This window comes from Doryrhamphus excisus, linkage group LG3, assembly GCF_037039965.1.
Source record: "Doryrhamphus excisus strain RoL-2023G ecotype Guam linkage group LG3, RoL_Dexc_Guam_v1.1, whole genome shotgun sequence".
In the NCBI taxonomy this organism is placed as follows: Eukaryota; Metazoa; Chordata; class Actinopteri; order Syngnathiformes; family Syngnathidae; genus Doryrhamphus; species Doryrhamphus excisus.
This window is the reverse complement of record NC_136359.1, coordinates 14360706-14385536: the sequence shown is the minus strand read 5'-3', so window position 1 is coordinate 14385536 and position 24831 is coordinate 14360706. Positions and strand designations below refer to the sequence as shown.

Here is a 24831-nt window from a genome sequence, read left to right as displayed (position 1 = left end):
ACACAGTTCAATTGGCAAGGACAGGACTAATATTTATTTCATGCTATATTGTTTTTTTTCATGATGGCAGTGAGGCTCTGCCTCAACTGCCTTCCCTGACCGCACATCACTGAGGTTTATGACATTGTTGATAATATACATACAGTGGGACGTCAGTTTTGTCAATAATCTGTTCCAAAAGGTCTGACGAAAACTGAAACATCCAAAAGATAATCAGTTCATCCTTAAGAAATAATCCAAATCAAATATATTTATTCCGGACACACAAAAATGCTGCGCTGGTTGTCCGACTATCTGTTATGTGTCTCAGTTAAACCATTGTCCCTGCAATCTGTGTTAACTGAGGACCTTTTTATGTACTCCATCCTAAGGCCCACATGACTTCTGTTCTGCTGCACTGTGGGCCCGTAGTTAGCATGGTCGGTTTGGTTCTCCATTGAAGAACCGGTTTCTCCACTGGCAACCATTTTAGGGTGTACCATGCTTCTCGCCCAAAGACAGCTGGGATAGGCTCCAGCATACCCCAAACCAGTGGTATAGAAATTGGATGTACGACTTTTGTTCTTTGCTATGAGTTATTTCTTGAATTCAATAGTGTTTTCATCTTCTTTGGCAAGGTTCTGGCATTTCACACACTTGGAAATACACAATGGGCTTGTACGCCTCTTTAGAGAAAAATGAAAGGCAACAAAAGAAAAGAAGGGCAGTTGTTCATTGTCCTCTGTATTTTCTGAACATACAGTGTAATTACAGTATACCACACACACACAAATGTTGATTAAAAGATTGTCTGGCTGGAATCTGCCCATAGTGACAACCGCAATCCATTTTTCGCAGAGACTGAGTGACCAATGCCTGGATGCTTTTTTTGGGGCACTTGATTCCACATAATGGTATGCAGTTTGTAGCAGAGACACTCTATGAAAACTGAGACCTATTTTTCATGTTCGTCGAACGCCAAATTACTACAAAAAACAGGATGTACAAAAACCTGAGGTACCATTGTACATGTTTCACAAAACACTAACTACAAGATTGCAAACTTCCATATGAATGTCAAAGTTTAACAAAGTCAGTGGGCAATTCCTTCTACTGTATACATCCAGGTTCTAACCCGTTTTACAATGCTGCCGATTTCATTATTTCCAGGTGGGTTTGAGTGTGATACACATGAACAGTATCTGTGTGCATGTGTGTCTGTGTATATGTGCCTTGTGTGTACCGTGGGGGCAGGGACATTGCTTTCACAGCCCATCACCTTCACTTCCACACCCAATTTGTCATGAGTGTCACGCGTCACTGTGAAAGCTGAGGAAGTCGACACAAGAAAATGGCTACTTCCACAACACAAATGGGAGGAATGAAGGGGGCAACGGCTGTGGAAAAGTTGATAATGACGTTGCATTATTGTCCTGACTAAGCTTTTTTGGGTGGATTTTAAATGACAAATTACAAAATTAATTTAATTCATTGCTGTTTATTGGCTATTAAACCCATCAACAATTACCATTACTAACCTGAAAAGCTTTGCTGGGGTGATGCTAAGTGAGTGGGTGTGGAAGGGGACATGGCTGCCAAGGCTGTGACTCTGACTGATGAGATGTGCGGTTGGTACTGGGTATCTGTAAACATCTGTCCGACTCTTGAGTGACAGGTCATTAGTAGTTTAATCAGATTTTAACATCAACGCTGGTTGTGATTATTGGTTCATACTACCCAACGCCACAACCCCCCGACAACGACTGCGTGTAATTACTACTGTTGATGGCTTCGTCTGCATTTCACTTTTCCCCCCACTTGCTACTACAGATGCCCTGTGAAACATGCATGTATTGTGGAGGTTATAATTATATTTCTCTATGAGAAAGGGTAAAACAAAGAGCACCATAATGACCTCTCACTATGATTAATATCACCAGTCCTGATGTAGAAACCACCACTAAGAACCTGAAGTAGTTGTAGTGCTGGATCTTTGTGGCCATACTCCATGCTCACATTTCCATTCCACTGCTTTTGTGTTGGCCTAAGCCGAGTGGTCCAAAAAGCCATTACAGACGGGTAATACTTGTCGCTGGAGGATTATGGATTATTGCCGTCTATGTTAGTGGCAAACTGGGAACTATCATTGACATCTTTACCCGGACAAATCCTAGCGCATTAGCCTCTCAACTGACTGACCTTTTTCCACAAAAAACAGCTCAAGTCACGGACGGACAGCACAATGCAAAAGATTGCAAGGTTGAGTTTGTAAGTTGAATTGCTACTTCTTCCAAGGGAGCTTTTTTCATCATTGGGGTATTGTTTTTTGGTTGGAAATGTTACAAAAAAATAAAAATAGTGCTGTCAAAGTTAACACGTTAACGTCCTCAACCATCATCCCACACCGTGGTTTGGCAAAATGCTGCAGTGTATGTGGAGCCACAGGCAGGAACAAATATCGAGCATAAATGGACAAAGAAATTTGTATTTTAAAAGGGACGTAGAGCTTCAAAGCCCTGCCAGATGGCTCTCACCACAAGACCAAAGTTATGTGAGTTGTTACAAAGTATATTGACTGCCAGAGGGAAGTAAGAAGGTACTTCAGTACTGATTGTATTTATTACCATTTATACAGTGGTGCTTTGGCATACAGGTGTCCCAACTAACAAATGTTTTTTTAGGCGTGAGCTATCTGTCAGTTCATCATAAGACCTTATCAATTGTACAGATAATTTTCCAAGTCACATATAAACATTCTTACTGATACAAGTGTAAATGTAAAGTCTTACTGTCAATGACGAAGGACAAAGGCACCATTTGCAATGCAAATGTGACTTCTTCACTACTCTGTTGTCTCCTCCAAATGCAAAATTTTCTGGTGATTTCCTCGGAATTTTGATCAAAACCCAAATTTTACGCCCTTAGGGGAGTTCAACTTAGAGGTTCCACTGTATTTGGAGCGTGTGTTTGGACATAGAAGGCAGCTAACTGGATGCTGATTGGCTGAGGTGAATATTTGGCTCTTGATTGACGCTTGGTATAATGTTCTCACTGAGGGTGTCTGGTGCGGAGTGGGGCAGGGGGTTGGATGGCAGAGGTTTCAACCTGATTAAATCCACCCTTTCCACAAGATGATTTAATAAAAGGCAGGGAGTCGGGTAACCCTAACAGACAGAATTCTCAAAACAAAAATAATGACATGTACATAATGACAATCCAAGACAAAAGAGAGCTATCTGTGTATCTTGTGAATGGTACAGTATTTCCTAATAGGCTATGCACTCTCTTTGGAAGTAATGCATGGTCAGTAAGTGAAGCATGATAAAGAGACATCTAAGTAAGTTTTGAAGAATGATGGAATTAGAGCCGTATTAGGGCCCTTGTGTTTTCCCAAATTATTATTTTTTTACGTTTATTCATTCATTCATTCATCCATTTTCTACCGCTTTTTCCTCACGAGGGTCGTGGGGGGTGCTGGAGCCTATCCCAACTGTCTTTGGGCAAGAGGCGGGGTACACCCTGAACTGGTCGGCAGCCAATCACAGGGCACATATAGACAAACAACCATTCACACTCACATTCATACCTATGGACAATTTGGAGTCGCCAATTAACCTAGCATGTTTTTGGAATGTGTGAGGAAACCGGAGTACCCGGAGAAAATCCACGCATGCACAGGGAGAGCATGCAAACTTGAGGGTGGAATTGAACCCTGGTCTCCTAGCTGTGAGGTCTGTGCGCTAACCACTCGACCGCCGTGCTGCCTTTTTCTGTTTAATTTTCATTTTATTTTAGTACTTTTTACACTTATTTTATCACTATATATTGGGTGTTTTTTGCTTTAGTGAACTAAATGCAAAAATAAAAAAAAATGATTTAGCTCCCATCTTATGGCTTCTTCTTATTGACATTTATTGATTGATTTATTGCTCAATCCTCAATTTTGCCCAGTATTCAGAAACTGATGTTGTTTCACTAATGTTGTGGTTAAAGAAGATGTACAGTAGTTGCAGATGCAATTCTAATGACATTATTCATGTAAGCTATTTTTTTATGACATCCTTATTTTATGACCACTATTAGACAGGATGTGCGCCACTCTTTGCAAGCCCGGAAGTGTGGTGTGTGTGTTGAACATGTGTTTTGATAAGTGTGATAGCTCGCTGAGTGCCTCTTGTAGCCATGGCTGTCCTTATTTTACACACAAGTCAGCGGCCATCCTAAAACGCTCGGTTACATTAAGTCATTACTTACAAATAAAACATCCTATCATGCACCGTTAAGCTAACCCAGCCATCTTACACTAGCTATTGTTGTACGGGAGCTCACACTCTGCGACAAGCGAGTTTCAACGTTTTTTCACCAACTTAACCACAGTTTCCAGTTGCCGCCTTGATATGTTTATTTCAAGATGGCGCTGGTTGGTGTTTGTGAGTACATGCTGCTGTGAATGAGTGATCCGCTGGGGAAATATTTCCTAACACTAACACTAACACTCTCCTCACAATTGTCAATTTCCTCGAGATTCCGCATTTGACATTAGGCTGTGTTTTTATTGGCCAATTCTGTGATTCCGTCCACAATTCCGTTAACGCGGAAATTATAGGGAGATGGAATCAAGCTGCAAGTCATTTTTCCCCTTTCCATGGGATGACTTAATTTACACAAGAAAAGCTGTGTTCCCTCTCTCGCTGTCTTTCTTCTCCTCCCTCTTCCCTCCTGTTTTCTCCTCTCGTCTCTTTGGACTGTTGTGTGACCTTCATCTGGGTTCCACCTGCAGGAAGCCATGTTTGATTCTCTGTCCGCCGAGACGCCTACTTGACAGCAGAATGGTGTCATAGGACAGAGTGGAGGAATTTCTCTTTCTCTGTCATCATTAAGGAGCTTCCCCCTATGGTGAGGGGGATGAAAAGTACGATTTAATGTTCTCCAGAGAGTGGCAGCAGAAGAAAAGCTCAAAGCCTCGCATGCTGGTTTCTGAGTGGGTCACTCCAGCCCTTGCAGCGAATGGGATGTCCCTGTGGAATTTGCCATAGACCGGCCTGAAAGGATGGGGATTAAGACTCTTTTAGGGATGGAAATGTAACAAAAGGAGCACTTTTATGATGTAGCAGCATAAAATGAGGGGGGCCATTGTGTAACTGATTGCAAAAGATCGTTGAAACAGGCAGCCCTGTGCCGCATGCAAGGCAGGCCCAGTGGGATTAAATGGCTTGTACAAAATGACTTGTCTACATCTGGGACAGAGCGGCTCTCGTTTAGGGAACCAGCGTAGAAGATTATTGGTTTGTTTCTATTTTCAACCCTTCGCTCCTCCCTCTTTTCCCTCCCTCTCTCGCGCTCATTCCCTCCTTTCCGTCTGCTATCAATGCCGGCTTGAATGTGGCGACAGAGTCCCAGTGAAAGTTGGGCAGAGCAAGAAGGTAATTAGCATCCCCTCAGGCGTGGCTAGGATAGAATAGGAGGCACTAGTGTATAGCCTTCGTGTGAATGGGAACACCAGGCTTGATTTCAGAGGCAATAGTGACCAGATGCTGTCACTGTGCTCTATGCAGAAAGCAATCCAATGCACCATATGTAATTGTAAGTTTTAATGACGCATATGAAATATTACAGAGTTTTATTGTGTTATTTGAGATGTATTTTTGGGGGGGGGAGGAACATCTGCAATAAACACATTCATATTTACTTTTCATCCTGATGTATTTATTCCAATCAAATATGTAATTCAAATCGACACGCATTAACTATTTTTTAATTTGTATTTGATTCAATCGTAACTTTTCCCTCAGCAGTAGAGAGCAAATGATGAGAGTGGCCAGTGAACACTAGAGGGGGAGCTTACCCGCGATGCAGCCTTCTCGCTGCTCTGACAGAGGGAGATGTTTACGTGGGGCCCCTTCCACATCCATGCCTTCTACTCCCCCCACCGACCCTAACCCTGCATCCTCTTTCCCCTGCACCCTCCCATCACAGGCAGTGGGAGACCTCTAAAGATCAGAGGTCAAGGGTTGAGAAGAGTGGCGGGCCTTTTTATTGACATTCTCCCAGGAACATAAAGCGGGCATATTTGTGTAAATGTGACAGTGTGCATAAATGTGTGTATATCAGAGAGGACATGAAGGGTCAAAATCCATATATCTGACTCAGTATAGAAATCTATGATTTTTTTTTCTTTTTTTACTCTGCATGCATGCGTTCAATATGAATTCAGAGGCGTATGAGTTGTAAATTATGCTCTAAGTAAATTGTGCTCTAAGATGGGGGTGGATTTGGAGTTCGGGGGGTGGGTTGTGGCTGTTGAGTTGCTAAGTAGGTAGAAAGAAGTTTCGGGGGGCCGCACACTATCATATGAAGCCCTTAAAAGGCCTCTGGAGAGAGTGTAATATCAAGAGCAGGATTACTCCCCAATCCCTCTTTCACTCCCCTCTGCTCTTCAGCTGACCCCACCCTCACTCCCCACATCATTTAAGAGCAATTGAATGAATTATCATGAATTTTTCACAAATTCATTGACTGCACTGTGAAGTAGCCAAATGTTTTCTCCCATTTGCGTCTAATAAAACATGACATTTGAGATTAGGTGCCACTGAGACTTCCTGAAACAAAAGGCAAACAATGTGATGATGTGGTTAAAATCTTACATTTTACACATATTTTTAGGTTTGTGTGCAGCTATACACATACACTGTATACACCTCCAACGCTTCCATATTCAGACTGTGCTAAATATTTTTTTTAAAACTTGTTTTGAAGACAGCCCTCCCAAACTGAAACCAATAACATAGTGAAAAGGAACCGTTATGGGGGATGGAATTTAGCGCTAAACACAGACTGTTCGCTCTGACCTCTGTGTTCCCACATCAAAGGGCCTCCCCAACCCACTTCACTCGACGCAAGCTGAAAAGAGGTCTGTAGTGCGGAGGCTTGTTCTTGTGTAAATGTGTTGTACTGAAAGCTCCAGGCTGCCTTGCATGTTGCCAATACAGTGCACTCATAGGCAACCCCAGGTTATATGGCTTTGATAGCAACTGGCTTGGCTTGTGTGGGAAGGGGAAGGATGGATTTATGTGCATTGTCTGAACATATTTGCTTAATTGTGTATCCTTTCCTTGAATTTGAACTCTTCCACTGTGCTCTACATTACAAATGAACATAATATTTTCTTAAACTAACCTTTTTTCAGGTAATGATAATGACATATTTAAATAATGTGTAACCTCGCAATCTATTAATTACACTTACTGGGATAAATAAGAATTTGACTGCCTAAAAGTGAGGCGTGTCTGTCCCTATTCACTCAGGGTCAAGGTTCAATCACTTAAATTGTAATATTGTGTCTCAATGTTTTAATTTTATTTTGTAAAAGCAAATGAACTGAAACGCATACTTCGGATATGAAGAAATATCACTGTCTCTGCATCAGAAAACATATATATATATAACATATATATATGTGTATATATATATATATATGTGTGTGTGTGTGTGTGTGTATATATATATGTGTGTGTGTGTGTGTGTGTATATATGTATATATGTCACTGTAGCATAATACCCTCTGAAAATGTTAAGATTTAATCATTCTGAGAATGTATTTCTGTGAATACATACGTGCAAAAAAAAATAACTAAGAAGGGAAAAAATATTGAGTCTTGAAAGTGCTTTTTTTGACCTTGTAAAATATGTTCCATTGCAAATGTTCCATAGCTTTCACCCATAGCACCCATAGTCATTCAACATTGTGTTCAGCACATCACTTGCATGCGTATACACATACACTGAATGCAGTTACAGTGCATTTAAGAGCCACATACAATACCTGTAACTTAGTAATTATCTAATTATTCATTGATTTTTTTTCCCGATTTATTTCTTTCTTTGAAATGTATATAAACCATACAAACTATTTCCACTGAGGGCCACATAGAGAAAAAACGAAGAATACACAGGCCACTTTTATTTTTTTATGTATATTTGACATACTTACTGAGATCAATCCAATGTAGAGCAATATATAAGTAGTTATGTATTTTTTTTTTATTACTAAAGAAAGAACAGCCCACATCTCCGCTTTCTGTTGTTTCTGTAGTTGTCAAATTCAGTGCTTGCCAGTATTAAACATTTAACAATTTTGAAATGTTACAAGAACAGAGACAAATTTTGTGAATGCCGAATTTCACACATGAACCCAAGTGCAACAGTCTGAGACCAGAAGCGACTTTCTTTCTCGAAACCTGCTGCATATATATGTGGTCATGCCACTAAATACATAGACTTAAATCATATACTTTTTGTCAAAGTATGAACAAAGTGCCATACCTGTGGTAATAATTTCTCCTAAACTCTTGTTAAAACACACTTCCACATGAGTTGGTAATGTTTGCTTGCCCTCACAAGTCTGGACAAACACACAGCTGACCTCTTGAGCTTGCTACCACTCGGCTGTCCCTGATCCTCGAACAGTGGAGCATCAGCCATCTTATGGCTTCCTCTTATTGTCATTTTTCCTCTTTCTCCTAGCTTTTTGTCCTCATCCGCTTAACCTATTCTCCTCCTGTATCCTAACAGGCAACTGCTCTGTTCGGCAGAGCCTGAAGAGCATAGGTCATATTTAGTTTACCTCCTAGCTTCTCTCACATATCAGCAGAGTAAAATATCCCAAAGAGATACAACAGTCTAATGTATGTAAATCCAAATTGTTGTATCTCTGGCACTTATTTATTCCATTTTTTTATGGAAATCTTTTGATTTTCTTCCCTCTCTCATTCTATCCCTCTCTCGTACTGGCTCAAAGTCGCTCTGTGCCTTAAACTTGAAGAACTGTTTCATCCTAGGAAAGTAACCCCTGCGAAAACTCTTGCAAGATAGAATTCATTGAAAGGTGTCTCATAAATTACAGTTACTTGTAATATTAGTTTGATAGTACTCAACATGTCTTGCGTTAATATTTGGTTGTTCTAATTATGGAGTATGAGTCATACAGCAAGCATAATATTTCACTATACAGATGTTTAAAAGGTATCATCAAACTTTGATTGTCCAAGTAAATAAAGTTGTTCATATGTTGAACATATTTTAGCGGTTAGTCTTGGGTTATAATTTGCGGTCTTGCTTTTTTTTTTTTTTTCTTCCCAAAACCTCATAATGCCTACATTCAATTTCCCAATTAAATGTGGCGCTGTTTATTTTTAGCTTCATGGCAAATGAATTAAACTTCTCCGTGGAAGGCTATTAGACATTTCCTGGCAGCAGCAAGCACGAACAGCCTGCCATCCAGCCAGCTCTCTGCTTTGGGAATGTCAGTGCACTGAACGCTCAACCCCGCAGAGCGCATAATCGTGTTTATTTGGTCCAGCTCCCAAAATGAGTGTTATCTTAATTAATAAACAAATTATAAAATAATATAACAAAAATAATCAGCTGCATAGAAGTTCATCAATTACCAGGATTAGTCAGGCAAGAAGCATGTAATTTACACATTTATAGGGCAACGATTATGCCACCTTAACCAAAAGCCTTTATTGTGATGAAATTTGGAGCAATAAAGCACCTTCCGAGTTCCCCTGACAAATCCTTTACTCCTACTCAAAATCAAAAGGTGAAGCATTTAGCAGTCCGCCTCTAATTGATAAAGCTGTGTGACGAATGAATTGCCCTCCACACATCCAGTGCTGGCCCTAAAGTGGGTGGAAAGTCAGGAAATTAGAAGCTGTCAAAGCTAGGGATCAACTTATTAAATATGGTGGAATGCAGACACAAAGACACACACTGTGGTGATAGAAATTGGTAGTTTACTGTTCGCTGGCTCATTTGTAAGTACAGCAAATCACAATATGTTAATTATATGCACACAAGAATGAAATATTGTTTTAGCTGGTATACCGAGTCCTACTTTACATCTTTCTCAACACTTTATTTCTAGTAATCTGCTGATAGAACCTATGGATTAGGAATAGCATCACATCCTAAGTAGGTTTCTGGCTCTCTTACCTGTGAATATGAAAGAGACCCCTCTTATCTCACTCGAGGATTGAGGGGGGATACATTGATATAGGATGCAGAGGCAATGGAAATTTCCATGTCTCTTCTTTGATATGTATATTTCCAATGATTCTCTAAATCCTATATTTTATACATCCCCTCATGCCACCCGCTACAGTAGTCCTTATTGAGGATCAGTTTGCGTTTTTACACGGTTTTTGTATGCCAGACTTGAGTCACCTACTTTGATATTATGTACCGAAGACTGTACATAATAGTCACAAATAGATGCTTGTGTTTCACTCATTTATTACCATTTTTTGAACTGTACCTTTTATGCATCAGGGAAGACACTGTCAGTCTTGGTAATGCAGGTACTGTATATTCACTATAGTGTGAGTTTAGTATTTCTTTGACATCTCAGTCTCCAGATGGCATCCAGTCCAAGGCTTTGTTCACACAAACATGGGTGCTTCTAAAAATGTGTAGTTCTTAGTAACGGTGGGTGTGTATTTGAACAAATCTGCTTAAGAAATTAATATTCATTAATTGAATTACTGATGGTTGTATTTTAAAAATATTACATCCTTAAAGGGATGGGTGAATCTACTTTGGATTTTCTTGGACTGCTGTTTCAATGCCAGTTTTGCTCCATGTTGTTCTTTGATAATAAGTCAATTGGGATTGAATCAGCAGGGGCCAAACTTAATTGTGCACTTTATTTTACACTTCAATTTCTTCAATGAAAATGTGTTTTCAGTCACTGAAAAAATCCTTTTTGGATGTTTGGAAATTACAAAATGTTAATCTTGCCAAAAAGGACAGGTATTGTTTTCATTAAAGATGAGCAAGTACACCAATATCTGTATCTATTTCTGTATCTGTTCAGTGGATGACGTGTCTCAATAATAAGTAGCTGTCGCATTTTAGAGTTAGTTTAGAGGTTTTTTTTTTACAGCATCCGTAACGTATAATGTGGTGGTTACATGTTTTTCACTATAAGTGTTTAAAAAAACTTGGGTAGAGCCACTGATTGTGGGGGGAAATGGCTATAAGCAACCCTATTCCCTGTATGTACATTCTACACAGACAATCCCATTTGTTCCATTACTTACACAAAATAAACACAGTTAGAACACTGATGAAATGAATCTTTTCTGACTTCCACATGACCAAGTAACTTTGGAAAGGCATCAGGCTACAGTTTGTCGAATAGACCAGCCATGTTGCCATTGACAGATTAAACAAATGTAGCTTCCCATTACACCCAAAGAAACAGCCGAAGCCATTGCTAACAACATAAACACCGAAGTGGAGTTTGGGGCCATGTGTGACATCACCCACCTCCAGTTTTGCAACACCTTCTGAAACGGAGCATTTTGAGCCATCCCAACCTTCTTTTAGGGCTCACTTCCAAACACCCCAACCTCATTATCTGAAACTTTGGCATCATTTAACATGGGAATACAACATTCTAACTACATTTATAGGTCAGAAAAAAACATAATATAACCCCTTTAAATACAAATGTATGTTTTACTAGTAATACATGGATTACACATGCGAGGACTAACATAAAATCGTGGCGAGTTCTCATTCTCAACTGACACGTGAACTTCACAACTTCTAAAACACACTGAAAATTTGAGCTTTTGTGTCTTAATTTCCATGCTGTATAAATGGTCTATACCTGAGGACAATAATGGCACAACTCCTTAAATTTGTGATCATAGTGAGAATGTGAGCTTTAAAGTCTTTCAGTGAATGCTTGTTGTGTTTCCTATCCCAATGTGTGTTGAATGAACCGTAAACATTTGTTTCAAATGTGCACCCTTGAAAAACACATGAAATGTTCTCATAATGCCTGAGATGCCTATTTAAATGTCAGTAGCTCTCCATAAGCACACAAATGACACTAGAATGTAGATCTTTCTGCTTCCTCTAAGGACAAGGTCTTCTGCTTTGCATGATTTTTATATACATGATGGTGTAGCTTACTCCATGTGTTGAATGTGCAAGGGCAATCTGTGTATGGACGTGGATATCGATAAGTACCTCAAACATGCCCTTGGGTGTCCATGTTATCCTTTTGTTCCTCCTCTTTGTCATCTGATTTATGCTTTAAACCTTTTAAATGAGCTGATTCCAGAATTTTAGTCTTATTACATTGTGCTGCCTGTCCTTGTGTGTAATGTACCGTGTGGACCTTTGTGTTATGTGAGATGCTTTATGTTTGTGCTCGTATGTATGTATGTAAAGTATTGAGAGGTTAAGATGTCTCCTCACAAGGTGTAATAAGCACCTCTGCTCGATTGTTAGCGTATGTATTTCAATCCTGGGTGTGCACAGGGGACTACATTCTGATAATTTATGATTCGCATAGTCCCCCTCAGCGGGGATTAATTTTGAATTATTTATGCTCTTATGCGTTCATGGAGCTGAAACATTTTGGTAGGTGTCAGACGCTCAGTCACAGGCGAGGCTAATGTGCAGACTAGCAGGGGAACTGATGGCACTCTCTTGTTATTTAAAGTCTTAGCTTTTTTTATTTCCTTCATTCCTCTTGGGAGTCAAGTCGAGGGGCAAAAGATGAAAACAATGTGTCTCCTTAAATAGAAATATACAATTCAGACAGTGCTAGGGGTGATTCAGACAGAAGTACTGTTGGAGAAAGATTGAGAAGAAAGTTTGAAGTAGTGGTGGGGGGCAGGGGGTGGGGACAGCCTTTTGGTGGCTTGTTTTGTCTGGGTAAACTCTTACACAGGGGTGACTTTTCAGTCGGTCACTTTTGACGTACTGTTGACGACAGTACATGTGTGAACCTCTTTTATTACGCAAAGTGAGTGTTTTTATTTGTGACATTCATGTCATGAGTCACATGTGAAGTGAAATGACCCAGTGAAGTGAAAGGGGCTGCAGGTTAATTGCTGCATACATTTGAACAAGTAGTCATTGCTAATATCATTAGGGAAATTAGGTTGTTAGTTGACTTATTCATTTATTAAATAACTCTAAAGCATCTTACGTGGAGAACAAATGACCAGCTCATCGTGCCCTTATAAACAGGAGGCCACATAAATCAAGTACAGCATGTTTTGCATTGTGCTAATTACTAGTGCTTTTTCATTTGTCCGGTTCTGTTTCTGTGTGTCACATCTCACTGCCCTCTCTGGAATGTAATGAATGATGTAATTCAGTTTAATTCATGTTATGTATGCTCCCCCTTGTGTGCTAATAAATAAGGTTTCTTTGAATATGCTGAAAGATATTGATGGGTCTACCCAGGTTTTTTAAACACAGGTAGTCCTGCAAAAAAAATAAAAAAATTGAATGACCAAATTTGAACTACCGATGTTGTGTCAAGAGTGTCTGCACTCAATAAACATGTATCTACGTTACCACTCTCTGAGTTCATACACTCTGAGTTCCGCCCAGTAGCTCTCCAAAGGGTTTATTTATTATCATTATTCATTTAGGGCGGCACGGCGGTCTAGTGGTTAGCGCGCAGACCTCACAGCTAGGAGACCAGGGTTCAATTCCCACCCTCGGCCATCTCTGTGTGGAGTTTGCATGTTCTCCCCGTGGGTGGGTTTTCTCCGGGTACTGCTGTTTCCTCCCACATTCCAAAAACATGCTAGGTTAATTGGCCACTCCAAATTGTCCATAGGTATGAATGTGAGTGTGAATGGTTGTTTGTCTATATGTGCCCTGTGATTGGCTGGCGACCAGTCCAGGGTGTACCCCGCCTCTCGCCCGAAGACAGCTGGGATAGGCTCCAGCACCCCCCGCGACCCTCGTGAGGAAAAAGCGGTAGAAAATGAATGAATGAATTATTCATTTATCAACTCCTAATCAGACCGGAAGTCCTACAGTCATCGAAGTATGACCAATCAAAGCGCAGTGGGGTCCCCAGAGGTGGGCCATCGATGCAGTAAACTTAAACAGACCCTTTTGGAAATCCAAGGAAATACAGCTGGAATAGGTGCAGATTCTGAAAGATCAAGAAAGCTTTCTGTGTGGGTTATCATGTGTAGCTGCTCTATAGGAGTCCACAACTCAAAATGGGCTGAAAAATGAGTATAATAGGTAGAGTACATATCCAATTCCCCAAGAGTTAAGGCCTAAATATATGCCTGAAACATTCTACAAAATTTAATTATGCATAACAACTCAGTAAGCATCTAAACAACTGACTTGAAAACTGAGTTTTGGTTTTTATTTTTGCTTGTTTGTGTTGTTGGTGACGACACCACAAAGGGTGAGATGATTAAAAAAAGTGAGATAATAACTTTCAAATGTATTGCAGCATAGGCATAAGTGATGCAATATAAATTCCATACACAGATGTATACCTATCAGATACCTGCACTACTTATACCCTACGCAACACTTGGAAATTCCAGCAATACCTGTAAAATGCCACTCAGCAAACAGCTTCCTGCCTTCTTTCCATTACATGTTTATATGTTTAACCTGTATTGACACTTGTATGACAAATAATGATACATGATCAAAGTTCAATATCGGTGATAATTTTAGCCTGGAATGCATTGTTCACTTTTCAACTTGGGAGTCAACCAGCATCACAGTGTTCGACTTCGGAGCTTTCACTGTAAAGACAAAACCACATACAAACTATGGGTCAGTGCTAAAACCTTATAACTCAAGGCAAGCTCTGTAATTGTGTTGGCAGCAGTATTGTCCTTGCCATCGGATCAGTGCGACTATTTCACAGAAAGGTCCCCTTTCTTGCTGCTCAACAATGTCTAATAAATCCTGGGGTGGGGAACATTGATGCTGGGCACTGACTGTGACACAAAAGAGGGGAATTTGGGAAGAGGCTACAAAGGATAATGAACAGTATTTTAACTCGGCAGTTTAACCTCAGAGCCTGTCATGACTGACCTTTCACCAACCCCGGCGAGAGTCCGATTTCTTCTGTTTCTTTTTTTTTTTACTCCTCCTCCCTCTCCTCCTTTACTCCCATCTCTCCTCATGCCCCTTCCTTGGCGTTACCATTGCTTTTATTCTTCTGCTGACAGAGTACACTGGAGTAAAAAGCAGGGGAGTTTGCGATGGTGGGAGGAGGGTGGCAGCAGATTTGGGGCTGGGATGTGTAAGAACTGTCAGTCCAAGACATTTACATGAAAAGCAGTTAGTAGTTGAAAGGCGAGCTGTTTCACAATCTGCCTGTACATTTTCTCCTTTTTTTCTCTCAGCCTTTCTCACATGGCTAAGTCCTCCCTCCATCTCTTTTATTGCCATGGTCCATGCCTGGCGAATTGATGTGAGAGCAGGGGCGACCCCCACATGTCTGCAGCAGACTGGGAGGTGTTATTGTCTCTCACCGAGGCCTACACACCACACTCATCCAACATGACCTTTATACAACCTTTTGCGTCACCTGAAGTTGACCTTGAAGGAGTGTGGCTCCCTGCAATTATGTTATTATTAGTACTTTCCAAGTCATCTCTTCTTTCCTTGTTTTTTTTTTTCCTCACTCCTTGTGCTTTTCAGTGCTGTCTTATTCATCCCCTGTGCCGTTTGCTGTTACACAGCAGAAGGTAGTGAGTGTAAATCAAGCTGGACCATTATTTTTTTAGCGGGGGCTCAGATTAGTGCTGATGATGTTTCCAAAGAGGTGAGGGGGGACAACACAGAGGCCACCACAGCTGCTCTACCCTATTCACCATGTCCAGATTTATGTCTCTTTCTCTCCCACTCTCACTCTCTTTCCTGCCACATTTTCAACGTTATCAATATTGATCGGACCGTGCACTTAGAACCTCTCCTTAACAATTGGCTCCTGTGGTTGATATAGGCATTAATGGTGAGTGCTTAAGAGGAAGGGTGACTTAAAACAGTTTGAAAGATTCATGTAATTCCACATGAATAACCCGCATATGTCTGCCTGCATCGTCAATGTAATAGTTACCCACTTTTATCCAGTTTCACATCATCATATCATCTTGTCTTTGGCCAAATGTTGTCTTTTTATGGCTATTTCATGGGAATGTGAGATGAGGTCATATAGTTGCAATGCTCCGGCTTGATGATGCTGGACCCGTCCTGATGTCTCGACCCTCTCCGTTTGATTCATGATCACGGGATTGTGCCAACAAATTGATGGGCTTCAATCCATTCACTTCAATCACTTAATGAACTTGACAGTGGTCTGAAAGGGATATAGCTTCATCTATAAATATTCACTCAACTTCATTCTTCTTTTTTAATGGAAGCACTTACTCTAGTGAGTGCAGAATTCTTACAGTTTACAATATAAACTGTGGGAATGTTTTATACAGATAAGGGATTGCCATGATTGATCAATTACACTGGGGAAGATCAGGAGATATTTTATATTTCAATTTTGGTCGCTGATTGTCAAGTTACCATTTGTTTTAGTCTATCAATGGTGGTTCCTGCAACATGGCATACCACATATTTTGTATACAACCGATCATATTGAGATACAAATTATTATTCATTGTCATTACGATTACCTTCTTGATTCATGAAAAACTTTTCTACATGTAAATTCTACTTGTTTATGATCAGATTACATCATACTAACGCTTTTGTCTAATGGCCATGAGATGTGCATTCAATAACAAGTACATTATCTTGAAAAGTACAGCTGCTACAAAGAAATGAAGGTCATGTTCTTAGTCAGTGGATTGAATATACAGAGAATAAGGTCTAAGAGCAGATGTAATATTTTTAAAATGTGTTCCCCAGCATATCTGTGGATATTCTACTGACATGTAAGAACTCTGAAACAATCTTAAAATGTCTACAATATCCATAGGTTGTATTACATTCGGTATAATAAAATACTACTACACACATATCACAACACACAAATACAACATACTGCAACTTTAACTAAACTTGCTAAACTTGGGCAAGACTGTAAATATGTGTAGTTTTAGTAAAAAAAGATAAATTGGCCAAAATAAGTGTTACTTTGCAGGAAGACTTTTGTCTTCAACTCAAAACAACCCATTAACTTGTCTGCCGTGAAAAATCAGTAACCAACCACATTTGCCTCTTAACGATGTATTACCCCCCCTCAAAAAAGCAAGGTGTAGAAACAAGAAGCTGATCTGATTGAAAAATAATAGAATTAAATTTTCACACAGAGCAAGTAAAAAGAGCTTTTCCACTGCCCCCCCAACCCCTGCACAACATAAATAATTATGCACGGGTGACTAATTTGAAGACACTGCATGCAAAGTATACAAATCCCCCTTTCTTCTCCCTGCTCCAGGCTTGGAGACGAACAACACATAACCACAAAACAAAGGCAACATCAAGCTCATAAAATTAACATAGCAAATGACCTGAAGAAGAGGCTTGATAAATATTCTGATCTTATCATCTCTAAATACTGTGAGCCGACTTGAGATCAGCCAATGAAAACTCCCTCGTTAATCTTCCATACCCTCAGATAAACTTTTTACAGGAAACCATCTTTCCAGCAACCCCACAGGGGTCGGGACAAGGGCGCCTTCTCCTCAAGTTGATAGATATTTTTTGGGGGGGGGAGATCTACGACTTTTGTTCAGAGAGCTACACACTGACCTTGGACTCAGACTCAATTTAGCTTTCTCCTCTCGTTTTGCATATCCTCCCTATTTGTGAAGTAGAAAGTACTGTCTGAGAGGCACCATTTTCAAGTTGTGTCTCTGTTCTGTATTCAGTCAGAACTACAAACAGGGGTGTGTGGGTTGTGTTCGTAGTTTGTGTCATATTCCTAACACATTTTCTTTTATGCAAGAGAGGTATTTATGGAAGAGAGGGTTTTGTACAAGACTGAGAGTTGTCGTCCTACAGAGCAAAACAGTCATTGTTGAGGGGTGAGGAGACACGATCAATCAGTCTTACCTTCAAGTCCTTGCCACACGTGTCATGTCTCTTTTGGCCTGTCATTCTTACAGTATGTGCTGCAGGTAGATAAGACGCATAATCCACCTTGTTTGATTTAGCAGATGTTTTTTATGCTAGTATTTGAATAAAGAGGCGTTTTCTCTTCATCCGAGTATATATATTTAACTTCAAATACCTGGAATCTTTCCATCTGCATCTCTCTATCCATAAACTGTGTATCCACCTAAGAGGTTATTTTTCCGATTCGTTGACCTTGACAGATACGTGTCCTCTGTAAATCAGCATTTCTGAGACTTTTTCAGCTCCACACTCATTATAAATTAAAATCATCCCCAGGAACTAGCCTTACCATGCACTGTATTGGGAAAACACCGATATGAAAAGCGTTTTACTGAGAAATCGAGGGCCTGGATGGCCTGTATGTTCTCCTTGTGCATGTGTGGGTTTTCTCCGGGTACTCCGATTTCCTCCCACATTCCAAAAACATGCATTTTAGGTTAATTGGCGACTCCAAATTGTCCATAGGTATGAATGTGAGTGTGAATGGTTGTTTGTCTATATGTGTCCTGTGATTGGCTGGCGACCAGTCCAGAGTGTACCTCGCCTCTCACCCGAAGACAGCTGGCATAGGCTTCAGCACGCCCGTGACCCTCATAAGAATAAGCGGTAGAATGAATGAATGAATGAACTGAGATTTTGTGAGGGACAGTGAAGTCAAAGTTTTTTGTAACTGTACAGTACATTTGCTCTAATTGATATGTTGTATGTTCAACTGTACATTATGTACAGTCGTCCCTCAATCATGGTTAATTTGTTCCTGGTCCGACCACAGTGTAACATTACTGACACCCAGTGATCAGAATATGACATATAACATCTCTTTCAATGTTTTTTTGACTAATAATAGACCATAGTCAACCATGAAACAGTGATCATTGATTAATTTATAAATGAAAATTTGAAAAGCCGAGGGGCAACTAAGGGAGCTTGATCATACAATGATAGATGATAGGATTCATTCATTCATTTTCTACCGCTTTTTCCTCACGGGGGTCTCAGGGGTGCTGGAGCCTATCCCAGCTGTCTGTGGGCGAGAGGTGGGGTACAACCTGGACTGGTCACCAGCCAATCACAGGGCACTTATAGACAAACAACCATTCACACTCAACATTCATACCTATGGACAATTTGGAGTCGCCAATTAACTTAACATGTTTTTGGAATGTGGGAGGAAAACCCATGCATGCACGGGGAGAACATGCAAACTCCACACAGAGATGGCCAAGGGTGGAATTGAACTCAGGTCTCCTAGCTGTGAGGTCTGCACGCTAACCACTTGCCCGCTGTGCAGCCCACTTGATAGAATTTGTAATTATTAAAGTTGTGAATACACGGGTCTCAAGCCAAACAATTTGATATAACTGTATTGTTTTGCTAGTGTGTTTTAATGATAACCTGTTCTGATAACACTCACATTGTGCATGTTGTGGGCGCATGCACACACAGATTGTGTCTTTCCTGTCTGCATCCAGGAGATATGATTTAAACTGACAGTGGCTCCAGACTTCCTTACACTCTGACGAGAGCAGGTTGACTTTGTCTCATTCTGACCTCAGGTGACCTCCTGCCCTACAAACTCATTTAAAGACAGAGCCTCATTAAGAAAGAAATGGTCATGTGGCACTGTACATGTGTGCTGCCAAAAAATGGAACCGGGATTAAAAACTGTCTTGGGGTCATACACACAAACCAGCAGAGCAAATCATCTTAGTTCGTAATGTATATCGACAATAGGCATTGAAGCATTAACGCTCACACACTGTATGTAAGCCAGTTATCATGCATGCACTGAAATTCATCTAGATTGCTTTGTTGTGTGGTTATGTGTTTTGCACTGATTTGGAAATGACCAAATCCTCCCATACATTTCCTACTGTGTTAGTGGCAATAAATACTGTATGCATTGTTCATTTGGAATAATAGTTGTTCATTATTCATGAGCCAATATCATAAACAATTGGAGAATGCTCCATGCTACATTTACCAGTTACCATGTGCTGTATTTCCTGTTCGAGCTACCTGTGATCAGTGGTAAATAGTAGTATGTAATTCATAGTTGTTGAACTCAGTTGCTGACGTCCAGTTTTACCCCATATGAAATGCAAATGTACCTTTTAGCCAGTTCTCCTGCTCTGTCTAAGGAATTATATTAATTTCATTATATCATTTATAGTACACATATACCTTTTATCTCTTTCACCCTACAAGTCATATTTGTCAACAGTTAAACTCACAGCAGTGCATACAGTGTGTCAATTATATTGCCTTTATGTCACATCTTGCACCAGTAACAGTACAGGATTGGATTCCCGTCAATAATGATTGTTTCTCTTTCTGCCTCCAACGTCAATGGAAGTGTTAGTTCTCGCAGTATAATAAGTTCCCAAGGGGTACGGCCCAGGACGGCACTGCTGCTCTCCACTCAGTAGGAAACTTTGACGAAATAATGAAAAACGAGAGAAAAGAGAGATGAGGAAAATCAGGACAAATTATAGATCAGTATGAATTCAGCAACTTGTGAATGGTGATTTTAAAATACATTAAATATGATCGCCATTGTTTCATTGCTGTTAGTATGGGGCAGTTATAGGAGCCTTTTGTGGCACATTCTAAACCAAAACATAACTAATTTCTGCCGACTTCAGCCTTTGCTCATTACAATTTGTATTCCCCTTCTCTACCAGACAGAAAAATACAGCTACTGACTTTAAGAAGTGATCAGAAGCTGGAACAATATTTTTCATCTTGTGAAGTCTGCAGCCTGCTGAAAGTCCACCTAAAATGTAATCATCTGACTGTATATATAAATACAGTCATTATATATTTATATAATATATGTATATATATATTTACATATATTTGCATATACAATTTAGTTCAAACAGGCTGGTTGTTATCATTTTGTTCTTATATCAAAACAATAATGGAATCAATAGGTAATTGTCAACATTCTTGCCATCATAAAAACTTTTTAACTGCACAGAAGTAAATCTTAAATTAAATGTTGAATAATGCAGGCACATTTTTTTTTTTAAACAGACACCTCCATAGTTTGATGACACTGTAGTCCCACTACTTTGAACGTTGGTCTGATTATAATGTTATACAGCCTGCATTATTGAAACTGGTTCTTCTTATGTTAATAAGATGTTATATAAATGTTGCAAAAACGCCACAAAAACAAATAAAATAAAAAGAAGAATACAATTTTTGATAACATATTTGGTCACATTTAAGTTTAGGGAGATCATTCTTTTCTCTGCACTTTTTGGGGATTTTTGCCCATCCGCAATCCTTATGTGACACCTGAACACACGTCTGCCCGAATTATGTTCATTCTAAATAGGGAAAAACTGCTGGCATGAGGCAGCTAACAATGCATGTACTTCAGGGATTAATCTATTGCATCTATCAAGTCCTCTAAAAAAAAAAACCTCCAACAACATTTGATTGTTTTATGTACAGTACATGTCGTGACCCTGTTGTAACAGGCACATTCATGATAACGTAACATTTGCAGTATTTTGGTGATTTTAGGCATTATTGGAACTTCTTTCCAAGGTGCATTGATCTCACAGAGCCCATCGCAAAGAACTACTTCTGCCAGTGACAGCAGCATAGAGATCGCACTTTTGCAACCACTAACCATGGCAGACTTTGTGCGAGCCAGCATTGTAAACTACTTTTTACTTGTATTCCGTCCACACAGAGAATACCTTTGCAAGGTACTAGGCAGATCCAGCTATAGTGAAACAGTAAGGCATTCCTGTAGTGTTATCTTGTAGCACTAGTGCTAAATGTTCCACAGAAAAAATTATACCATACTAAAAATGTCACTTACAATGTCGACTCTCAACTGTGAGGCCGACTGATTGTTAGCTTTCTTAAGCTTGCAGTTTTTTTCGATGTAGAACACACAGAAAAGAGAAAAACATGTATATTCATGTATCACATAAGGATTGTGAATGATGGGCAATTTAAAAAAAAAAATGCAGGTGTCCTTTAACTGCTATATTATGATGGCTTGATGCCATTTTATTCTGTGGGTGTTTGTGAAATAAACACATGGAGTGACTTATCAGCTGCAGACGGGACCTTTTGTTCCAGTATGAAGAACAAATGGGCAATTATTATTCCTTTCTGTACAAGTTAAGTAAGCATACATTAAGCAACATAATTGTTTTATTGGTATAACTGCATTGACATTTAACTGTACTTCCCATTCTCAGATGCAGAATCTGACATTATGTGTTGTGTTTTCCATTGTACATGCGATAGCACCATTTTATTAAACTATGTGATATTTGACCTCTTCCTCAATATTGCTATTAGTCACCGTTGAGAGGAGGATGTACTTGAGAAGAGAAGCAATGATATTTAGAGTAATGGGACTCACCACAGGTGTAACCTACCTTCGGCTTGTAATAAATGATGTCCAGCCCCTTAAAGACAATTCTATTACTTCCCCAGTCATGTGCAATATGTCTCTGTCAGGGAAATGGATATGCACACATGTTAGCAAATCAGTAGCCAAGGCCCTATCAATAGTGGTTGATCTCAAGATTTATGCCACTGCTTCGTGTCGCACATTGCCTTGTAACACAGCCAAGTTTTCAGGATTTAGGCATAACCCGAAGCTCATTCAAAAGAGCTTTGAATGGTTTCTAGGGGTGTATAAAGTTGCTGACCATTGAAAAACAAGAAAAAATGTTTCTTTCACTATATTTAGCAAGGTTGGCCTGTGATGGACCACTGGGATTAGAGCATGATTTCTATAGGACTCAGCATATGTTGTGAACGTCTCCAATTTCTCACAGAAGTAGCAACTCAGTGATATTTTCTGTCCTTTTTTCACTTCACACCCGCTTGTTGTTTACTAGCAAGAGAAACACATGGTTTAAATTTTTCTCTATTATCCTACGTTCTATGTTTATTTTCTTTCGCTCTTCTATTTTTTTTTTTTTGCAGTTTTCTACTTCCCTGTGAGCATGAAACTAAAGTTAAGAAACTAAAGTTAATCAGAACCAGGGGGTATAGGTCCCAGCAGGGGTGAGAGGATCCTAACCTCCATCGGTGTCACATGTGGGGCTGGTTAAATCAGTTGCAGACAGTCCTAAACGTATACAACCAGCTCACACTTTTACATAAAAGGTTGCATACTTACAATATTAGAGCATGGTGTTTATCAGTAACAAATACACAGGGGGAATAACCCAGCAATATGCTTATGGTGTCATGATGTTATCACTCACTCCATTAGGTCCACTTGTTCAATCTAATAAAGATCTAATACAACGGCCCATAAAATATGGCCTTTCATATGATGATAATGTTCGGTGTTGATGGATGCTGTGATGGAGGTGTGGATTTAAATATGATTATTGATGTTGTGGTTGGCCGCGAGTGATGAGCATGGAGGCCACACAGTCAGGAGATCTGACTGGGTTTGAATCTCCGCTTGGCATCTCTGTGTGGAGTTTCCATGTTCTCCCCGTGTGTGTACGTGGGGTACGCTGGATTCCTCCCACATTCCAAAAACATGCTAGGTTGATTGGTGTTCCAAATTGTCCATAGGTATGAATGTGAGTGTGAATGGTTGTTTGTCTATATGTACCCTGTGATTGGCTGGCGACCAGTCCAGAATGTACACCGCCTCTCGCCCGAAGTCAGCTGGGATAGGCTCCAGGGAGGATAAGGGGCATAGAAAATGGATGGATGGAAGTTGTGGTTTCCAGAGCAGTAGATGTGGACTGTTTTATATGTTGGCTATTTTATTTATTTTCATAAATGACAGATAGACAGACAGATATACGTATAGACACTTTATTCATCTCCAAGAGAAATTCACATTTCCAGCAGCTCTGTAAAAATGTCATAATAACTTAAACACTTAACATTAAAATCTGCTCAGTTTTTCAGTAAAGGAGAACATTGATAGTAGATAGATTAGTGAAACTATTCTTCTGTTGGAGATGATGATGTGCATTCGATGATGCTGGTTGCCCATGATGGAACAGAGGCTCCTCAGTGTCCCGTGCTATGCCACAGATGTCAGGCTGTCCAGCTCAGTCCCAAGGACAGAGCTTGACTTTGTCACCAGGCGTGTGGCGTTTTTCTTCTTGAGAAAGCTCACTACTCCTACAGGAGGGTTCGCTACCACAATCTGATAGACCATCTGTAGCAGCTTCTTGCATATGCTGAAGGATGCAAGCCTTCTGAGGAAGTACAGACGGGTCTGCCCTTTCCTGCACAGAGCATCCATTTTGGTAGTCTAGTCCAGTTTATTATCCAGATGCACACCCAGGTGTTTGTAGGTGTTAACCACCCCACATGGTCACCTTTAATGAGAACAGGTTCTGGGTTTGCCCTTTTTTTCAGTTCACCTTCAGTTTCCTTGGTGTGTTGAAGTGCAGGTGGTTTGAGTTACCTCTACTCATCCTCCTGTCTCCTCCTGATACATCCTACGATGGCCGTGTCGTCTGCAAAATTCTGTACATGCCAGAGCTCAGAGTTGCACTGAGAGTCAGACATGTGCAAGGTAAACAGAACAGGAGAGAGCACAGTTCCCTGCGGTGCTCTTGTGCTGCTGGTCACAGAGTCAGACCTGCAGTTCCCCAGTCGCTAAGTCTGCTAGTCAGGTGGTCTGTGATCCGGTATGCAATATGCAGAGATTTGAGTGTCAGTATCCAAAAATAACGAATGTTTCTTAAACTAACAACACAAAGTACAGTAGATCCTAATATAATGGTGCCTCAAAGGTTTTGTGGTTTATAGTATTGTCATTACTATTCTAAATAGAACAATACAGTTTATATTTAAAAAAAATGCTATGATAACATATCACCCACCTAACATTTATTTTATTTTGCACCAACTGTGTCTGTCATGTCCCATTGTTTGAGTGTGCAATGCACTTGA

At 40.0% G+C, this 24831-nt stretch overlaps 1 protein-coding gene across 7 annotated transcripts in view; it reads left to right on the top strand.

Moving 5' to 3' along the window:
- LOC131127936 (uncharacterized) overlaps window positions 1-24831 on the top strand; it is a 290462-nt gene that overhangs the window by 146065 nt on the left and 119566 nt on the right. The window lies entirely within an intron of this gene.